Here is a 9,618-nt window from a genome sequence, read left to right on the forward strand (position 1 = left end):
TCTCTGGGTAGTGCCATGCAGATAATAATATTTTCAGTGGCAATATTCAGATCATGGCACTGAAAATCAGTGGGTGGCCCCAGTGAGCAGCATTTATCTGAGTAAGAGTTACTCATACCAAGATAAGTGCAACTCAATATTGAATCCAATATTTTTTCTGGTGTGTTTGGTAATGCCTTTTAGGAAGATAAGTAAACAAATTTGGGGAAAAATTCATATTAAAATTATCGCTTATGTCTTACATAACTAACAAGTGCTGACTTATTGTTTGATGCAAATACAAATTTAAAATGAGCTACTTGTCATATTGCACTAAAAAGGTTTAGGCTTATGGTGCTAGAAATGTGCTGGTCACATGTGCAAAACATATGGACTTGTGACAATGAAAAAATCCATTTACCTGCTCACCTAGAACAAGTGGATTCTTCTCAACTGGTAAGCAAAGAGGAGTAGGCAGAGGGGTGGAAATTGTTGATCACATCTAGCACACAGTGCAGTACCACACACTAGCTTTCATAACTGCCAATAATCTCACTGCATTTACCACCACCTCAGGAGGAGGTGGTAAAGGCAGCCATGCTACTAGATGAAATTGTCTCAGGTCCTTTCCTCCCTTGCTCTCTCCCCAACACCTCTTCTTACACCCCCGATCCCCTCCCACACCAATGATCACATCCTTGAACGTCCCCATACCTTTTATCACAACTTCAAATGTCTTGGATTTAACAATTTGATAAGTCCCTCCTCTACCCACATATTTCAAAACAAGCTGATATCCCCTTATAAGGAAGGAAGCTCCCTAGCAGTAGAACCACGAGACTATCACTAGAGGTCATGGCAGCCAGTTTGATCTACAGAGTTGGAGAGGGCAGGAGCGGAGGGGGATCGCTCCTCTCAGCCTACTACATTACCAGGAAGCACCTCCAGGTAAGTCCCAGTGGTGGTAAGGGGTGGGGTTGCTTTGAAATATGTGAGGCATGGGGAGAGGGAAGGGCTTATCATGTAAAGGGATCTGGAAAGGTTAAAAAAAAAGTCCAAATGAAAAACGTAGAAAATCAAGCTATTGAGATGTAGGAGGGGGGTCAGCATTTTTACTAGACTGGTCCTCCAGGAGAGAGGCACCCTAGGGGGCACTGCAGTGGACTTCATACATAGGAGCCAACTTTTCAAAATTATTGGGGGTGCTAAGCCTAATGGAAATAACCCCTCCCTGGACACATACAAGGAATTTTCTCAATATTGGGGGTGCTTAATCACCCACAGCACCCACAGAGTCAGCTCCTATGACTTCGTATAAATGCTTCCAGTTACAAATCTCATCATTGCTCCCTTATCTTGTCTGCCGAGCCTCCCGAAACCCACTATCCCCAACTGTAAACCACTACAATAGCCCTTATGGGTAAAGGGGTCATCTATATGTGGGTACAGTAGGTTTCTGGTGAGTTTAGGAAGGCTCAAAGTTTCCACCACAAGTGGAAGAGGTAGGAGGAGGTATGGACCTGGGTCCACCTGTGTGGAATGCACTGCATCTACCACTAGACTACTCCACGCGCCCAATTTGCCTGTGCAATTTAATTGAGTAATGAGCCAATTGGTGCTAACAATCAATTATTGGTGTTAATTGGCAACAATTTTGATTTTACACATGCATCGTGTAATGTGCTATCCTATAAAGATGCATGCAACTGAAAAGGAGATGTGGACATGGGTGGGTCAGGGGTGTTCATTAAAGATGCGTACAGTATTGTAGAATTCGGGGAAATGGAGGAATGACCTAGTGGTTAGGGTGGTGGACTTTGGTCCTGGAGAACTGAGGAACTGAGTTCAATTCCCACTTCAGGCACAGGCAGCTCCTTGTGACTCTGGGCAAGCCACTTAACCCTCCATTGCCCCAGGTACAAATAAGTACCTGTATACAATATGTAAGCCGTATTGAACCTATCATGAGTGGGAAAGCATGGGGTACAAATGTAACAAAAAAAATTCTGTTGGTGTACATCCTAGCATCTAAAAGTTCGGCATGGATCCTGGCTCTATGCACTATTCTATAAACGGTGCCCAATTTGGAGCACCATTTATTGAACAGTACTCAGTGCACATTTTTATTGGCTGCCAAATTTGGGCGTTATTTACTAACTTTAAGGGTCCTTTTACTAAGCTATGGTAGGTCTAATGCATGGGTAGCATTTGCCAAATCGAACCTACTGCCAAGGTAGTGCAGGTGCCCAGCGGTAATTCTGACGTTGGCGTGAGCTGTTTCCCATGGTAGAGAAAATAATTTTCTATATTCTACTGCAGGGGCTTTCCTGGCAGTAATTGGCAGCACGACCACATTGCCGCACGCAGCCTGATTACCGCACGAGTAGCATGTGAGCCCTTACCGCCAAGTAAATAGGTGGTGGTAAGGGCTCAGACAGTAAATAGCCATACTACTTTTAATTTTCGCGCACAGCCATTTACTGCCCCGTTTAAAAAAGGCCTTTTACCTGCAGCCGTAAAAAATGGCCCAGATCATGCCAACTTCACATGTTCAAACTAGCGCAGGCCACTTTTATCGCAGCTTAGTAAAAGGGCCCCTCAGCCCTTATTGTAATAGAAATTGTTAAACGTTCAGTATAGTGTTGTAATGTATACAAATTGACAAAGAGGCATATTTTCAAAGCACTTAGCCTTCCAAAGTTCCATAGTGCATTAATTCATATTTTATTATGCTTTGAATCAATTTAGCACACAGTGAGGGGTCAATGTTCATAATGAATTAACTGGGCAGGAGAGGCTTTTGTCTGGTTAAATTGCTGTGAGTGGACCATCCATGGATTTTCAGTGACACGTAACTACACAAAACTGCTGATAATCTGGTGATTTGGGAGCAGAGTCATGGGGGGAGTTATTCAATGCTGATGCCCTCAAAGCTAACTGGGCATATAGACATGGGATTGGTGTCATGAAATGTTGCTACTATTTGGGTTTCTGCCAGGTACTTGTGACCTGGATCGGCCACTGTCGGAAGCTAGATGGACCATAGGTCTGACCCAATATGGCTATTCTTATGTTCTTTTATAAAAGATAACCCTAACTTTGTCCAGTTAGCTATGCAGTTACGGCACTGAATGTTCATCGTACCTGCATAACTTCCAGCCACCACCAAACAGCTGGATATTCAGGGCCAGATAGGGGCCAACACTGATTATGCAGCTCTAAATTAGTGGACAGCAGCAATATCAACCAGTAAATTGCAATAATGGAAATGGAACTTGATATACCACCTTTCTGTGGTTTTTACAACTACACTCAAAGTTGTTAACATGGTATATACAGGTACTTATTTGTACCTGGGACAATGGAGGGTTAAGTGACCTGCCCAGAGTCACAAAGAGCTACAGTGGAAATTGAACCCAGTTCCCCACGATCAAAGTTCACTGCACTAACCACTAGACTCCTCCTCCACTCGACATAATGAATGTACATCTCTAATATATGTATTTTCAAAATGCTCCTATTGCATGTATACAACACCTGCCCTCCCAAAGAAGGTGATGGAGGCAAAAACAGTGATGGAATTCAAAAAAAGCATGGAAGAAAGATAAAGGAAGGAAGAAAGGAATTACAGCTGCAACTCCAGTAGTAAGACCAATACTGGGTGGACTCCTATGGTCTATGTCCCAAATATGGTAAAACAGGGCAGATTTTATGGATGAACAGGAGTGGGTTTTGATTGCCACTATAGTGATTGTGATGTAGGACCAGTGCTGGGCATACTTCAATGGTCTGTGACCCAAGTATAGCAGCGACAACATTCACCTAAGGATTGATAGTGAGTAAAATGTCAGTTTGCAACTTTGTTGGATTGCTGGTTGAATCAAATATTGACAATGAATGCGACTATCCAAAATTATAAAACCATTCTTCCATGATTGTGTGACTTCTCTATTTGTTATGCCAGTAGTCGATCATGACGGAGTGTAACCTGCACGGAGTGGCAGGTGCGGTCATGAACGCCTTATTGGGCAGATTAGATGGATCATGCGGGTCTTTTACCTGCTATCAAATACTATGTTACTATCTACCAGAAAGGTTAAAATTTATCAATGTTCATATCAACAAAATTACACAAATGCCCATCACTTTGACATCAAAAATGAAAACTTAGAAAGGATCCTTATTTTTCTTATTAAATTTCTAAAGCCATATTCCTGACTCTCCTGACTCTGAAGAGGTTAGGCAAAGCAGGATACACGTTAGTTAAAAATAAAAAATATTACATATAAAAACACACCACAGGCACAGATAATACGGATTGGACACCCATAAGTGCCTCACGCTTACAAAGAATAATTACACCCTTCTCTTCCTTTGTTCTTTGTCCCTTTGTACTTTTTGTCCCGCTTTCTTTTCATACTTCTGTTCCTCCATAAATATACTTTGCCGTGGCCTTCACAAAGAGTAGAGCCCCCTTCTGCCCCCCTCCACCCATGTTTTGGTTCAGGTGTAGAAAATTAAAGCTGAGAAACAGTTCATACTCGACAGTTTAATTTACTTCTCTTACGATCTTTAATACTAAACTTATCAGTTCTCTCTGTTAGGCATTAACTTGTTAAATGAGTCTTAATTATACATAAGCAGATGGAGATTTGAATTAAAATTACCTTACACTCGAGTGGCTTTAGTTCATTATAACATATCTTCCTCTTAATCATTTAGGCAGGCTCATCATCTTTCATATAGAAAGTTATTAAAGTATTCCAATTTCCATATTTCTTCAAATACATCCACTGTTAAACGGCATGCAATACACATTAGTTGCTGACTTGTCCTTTGCATCCATGCAAGAAATAAGAATTATTCACATTGGTTCCCATTATTGTATTTCATGTCGTACCTTATCGTTTTATTTTAAAAGCTTTGTATTTACTTTGTGCTTGACATTTCACCTCATTTAAGTGTAATTTATAATGTTTTGGTCATTTTAGTAACGATAGTAACCGCATAAGAATTTTTTTTTAATCTCATTACAGAGATGGAGGAAGTGGATAAGTACAAAATATCTTTTCTTATCTTGCATTTTAGAAATGTGATAGTTGCCAATAAATAAACTGTAACAGGTGCAGCTGGAACAGGTCTTGCCCCCCCCCCCTAACTATGACAAACCACAAACAGTTGGCCACAGATCCATTAAGATACACGACGCAGGTATACCCAAGCCAAAATAGGACTAGCAAATTAGGAACTACTTCCCAAACAAATAGCTGAAAAAAAATCAACCTGAGTCAAGCCAGCCACACAATCAGAATCACAAAGAAGCTTGTGCTTCATCCCTTCCCATCAAAATAAATGCCCCCTTTGGGCATCAAGATTGCCAGCAAATGTATGTACCACAAGTAGGGTGATCTCAGAGAGAATCCCCTGCTTCCTTGCCAATTCAATTTCCTGTGCAAAGCACTACTGACCACAAAGCTCAGAGAGCCCCCTCCCCCCATAAGGGGCCCAAGATTCCCTTCTATTTCCAGGTTCCCTGAATGTTGTTAATGATTATCTCCTTCCTAATTCCAATTAGTGAATTGTTTCCCTTCTGTTCCATTGTATCCCTTCTGCTCTGTACCTTTGAGAACATTCAGGGTCTGCCACCTCTGCTTAGCCTGGCACACTTGTACTGAACCCAAAGTCAAATTGGCCTGTTAATTTTCGTCAACTTCCTAGTCCCCATCCTCTGGGTCTTGGAAAAATGTCTAAACAACCCAGTATTGTACCTTAAAAAGTGGCCGTTAAAAAGAACCCCCTACCGGCCCCCCTACCTTAGTTGGATGCGGGAGGTAGCCTGCCTCCCTCCTCTTCCTTGGGTTGATGCCGCTGCAAAATGGCAGCGCCCAGCCCCTCCCAGTGCATCCTGGGATGCACTGGGTGGGGCTACAGACCATATAAGCGAGCGATTTGTCATCTGCAAATTTAATCACCTCACTCGTGGTTCCATTTTCCAGATCATTTATTAAAACATTAAATAGCACTACTCCCAGTACAAATCCCTGTGGAACTCCACTATTCACCATTGAGAAAAGTGGCCATTTAACACTAGAGGGTAGTGTTAAATGGCCACTTTTCTCAATGGTGAATGCTTTTTGTCCAATAACCAATTCCTAATCCATAGCAGGGGCGTAGCCATGGGTGGGCCTGGACAGGCCCAGGCCCACCCATTTTCCCTCCAGGCCCGCCCATCCTTCGCACGCTGTCGCTGCCCTTTTGTCCCACGGAGGCAGCGTTCAGCGTTTCCTTCCTGCCCTGTCTTCTACCCAGGCTCCCCTGCATCGTCCCGGCCTGCAAGTGGAATCGTTTTCCTTTTCGGCCGTCGCGCTGCGCTGCCATACACACAGGCAGCTTCGCTCTTCCCCCGCCGTGTCCATTCTGGCCCTCTCTGATGCACTTCCTGATAGGGCCGGATGAACGCGGCGGGGGAGGAGCGAAGCTGCCTGTGTGTATGGCAGCGCAGCGTGACAGCCGAAATGGAAAATGATTCCTCTTGCAGGGACGATGCAGCGGAGCCTGGGGAGAAGACAGGGTAGGAAGGAAACGCTGCCTCCGCGGGACAAAAGGGCTGCGACAGCGCGGGAAGGATGTGGATTCGCGGGCCTGGGGGGAAAGTGGCTGAGCTGCTGGGACATGGGAGGGAGAGGAAGAAGGGACTGGAGGGAAGGGAGAAGCTGCTGGGACATGAGAGGGAGAGGAAGAAGGGACTGGAGGGAAGGGAGAAGCTGCTGGGACATGGGAGGGAGAGGAAGAAGGGACTGGAGGGAAGGGAGAGAGCGTCTGGGACATGGGAGGGAGAGGAAGAAGGGACTGACAGGAAGGGAGAGCTGCTGGGACATGGGAGGGACTGGCGGGAAGGGAGAGAGCTACTGGACATGGGAGGGAGAGGAGGAAGGGACTGGAGAGCTGCTGGACAAGGGAGGAAGAGGAAGAAGGGACTAGAGGGAAGGGAGAGAGCTGCTGGACATGGGATGGAGAGGAGGGGGGATTGGATGGAAGGGAGAGAGCTGCTGGACATGGGAGGGAGAGGAGGAAGGGGCTGCAGAGCTGCTGGACAAGGAAGGAAGAGGAAGAAGGGACTAGAGGGAAGAGAGCTGCTGGACATGGGAGGATAGGGAGAGAAAGAGGGGAGATGGATGAAAGGATGCAGAGAGAAAGGGGAGAAACTAGAAGGATGTAGAGAGAGGGAGGAGACTGAACAGAAAAGGGTAGAGAGATAGACACTGGATAGAAGGAGAGGGGAGATAGAGACACTAGATGGAAGGATCAGGAGAGAGGGTAGATGAGTGGAAGGATAAGGAGAGAAAGAGGGAAGACACTGGATGGAAGGGTAGGGAGAAAAAGGAGACGCTGGATGCAAAAGAAAGAGGGGAGGGACATGGGAGGATGGGGAGAGAAAGAGGGGAGCTGCTGGATGGAAAGAGGGAGAGGACAGAGTAGGGAAAGACTGGAGAATAAGAGGAAGGGACACGTGGCGAACAAGGGTGAGGAAAAGATGAAAAGCCATAGGTGATGAATGGACAGGAAACCCTGGCAAGAGAAAGACGAAGGAAAGCAGAATCTAGAGACTGGGAGCAACACAATGAGAAAAAGTAAATGGCCATACAACAAAGGTAAAGAAAATAATTTTATTTTTAATTTAGGATAAAGTAATATGGTACCTGTGTTAATAAAGTTTCAGAGACCAATACTTCCTTCCTTAGGTCAGGAGAGGATACCGTAACAGCATTATACTGACCTGAGGCAGGAGGTTTTGGCCTCTGAAAGCTCACTGAAAAGTGTGACTAAATATTTCCTGGGGGAGGGGGGTAGAGAGAAAATTTTGTGCCCACCCACTTTGGGTTCAGGCCCACCCAAAATTGGCAGTCTGGCTACGCCACTGATCCATAGAAGGACATTACCTCCTATTCCGTGACCCCCTCTTACCCTCCAGAGATGTGAATAAAAATAGTACTTACCAGCCGCTATGACAGTTTCAGATTTTATGGCCAGGTCTATTAAAGCAGCAATCAGTTTCCTGGAGTAGTCTAGTGGTCAGTGCAATGCACTGTAGAGAGGGGTCCCATATCTCCTCTACCTGTTACACTTGTGGTTGAAACCATAAAAAAGCCCTCCATAATTCACCAAAACCCTACTGTACCCACATATAGGTAATCCCTTCGTCCACAAGGGCTATTATAGTGGTGTACAGTTGGGGGTAGTGGGTTTTGGAGGTCTGAGCAGACAAGATAATGTTGATTAATACCAACTGAAGACAGAACTCAGGTGATAATTCATAAAGTTGTCCCTAAGTCCATGCTGTTTTCAACCCAATTACCATAACTGAATTGTCTTCTCATAAATGAATCTAAATTAGAGGCTATGGGGATAATTCTCTGGCCAGTATTCAGCTGGCAATGGTCTGCATTTTTATGTCTGCCACCAGCTGTATTCCTGGATATTCAATGCAGGGCCATGTCCGGGCATCGGCATTGAATATTGTTATATGTTGGCCGCTAAAACTTATGCGGTTAAATTCAATATTCAGCCGTTAACCGCATAAGATGGGACTGCTTTTTATGTTGCCCAGTTTAAGTGGTTATCATATGCGGTTTAGGGCTGAATATCAGCACTTAACTGCTTAAGTACCAATTCCGCCCCTGGGATGCCTACAAGTTACCTGGTTTCTTCTCAGCGTTAACTGTGAATATTCAGTGGCATTAACCGGTGAAGGGCCTCTTTTACAAAGGCACGCTAGCATTTTTAGCACACGCTAAATGCTGGAGATGCCCATAGGAATATATAGGCATTTCTCGCATTTAGCACATGCTTATTTTTAGTACACACCAAAAACACTAAGGTGCGTTTTTGTAAAAGGGGCTTTAAGGGCTGCTGAATATTTGTGGCCAACCACAGACAAGCGATTTAAATGGCCTTGAGCCTCTCAGGGCCATTTAAATTGTTTTGAATATTGGGCAGACAATAACTTGGCACTTCTATTTAGGCATGCCAATGCTGAGCATTAATTCTATAATGGCAGCTGTGTGCCAAGATACCATTATAGAATGCTAGCATGGACCTGAACTGGTGTACCTAAATCTGGGCATGACCATTTACACCAGGTTAATGGCAATGGCTGTGCCTAAGTGCACCATGAAAAGTTATGTTATGATATGTTATTTATTTATTTATTTTCTGCATTTGTATCCCACATTTTCCAACCTAGTGGTAAGTTCTGTGTGGCTTAGAATTAACTTACATAGACAAATATCAAGTTGTGAAGGTCATCGCGAGCCTGGTTTGGTTATGGCTCTAATCATGTGATGTGGTGTGGTGGCTGGTATCTTCTCAGCTATGTGATATTGTTGGACAGGAATTTCCTGAAGTGATGAGCTTTCAGTTGTTTTCAGAATGTTATATTATGTTGCATGTCATATATTTCTATGCAGATTACATTAACCAAGAGGCTGATCAACCAAATCCAGGAATTACAAATCATGTAACTAATTCGCAATTCATACATCAGTTCATATAGCTAATTCAATTTCTGGATAACATGTTCTTGCTGAGTAGCCAAGTTTTTCGATTCTTAAGAAACAATGAGTAATCAACAGCAATTCT

The sequence above is a fragment of the Microcaecilia unicolor genome, chromosome 10, assembly GCF_901765095.1.
Source record: "Microcaecilia unicolor chromosome 10, aMicUni1.1, whole genome shotgun sequence".
Lineage (NCBI taxonomy): Eukaryota > Metazoa > Chordata > Amphibia > Gymnophiona > Siphonopidae > Microcaecilia > Microcaecilia unicolor.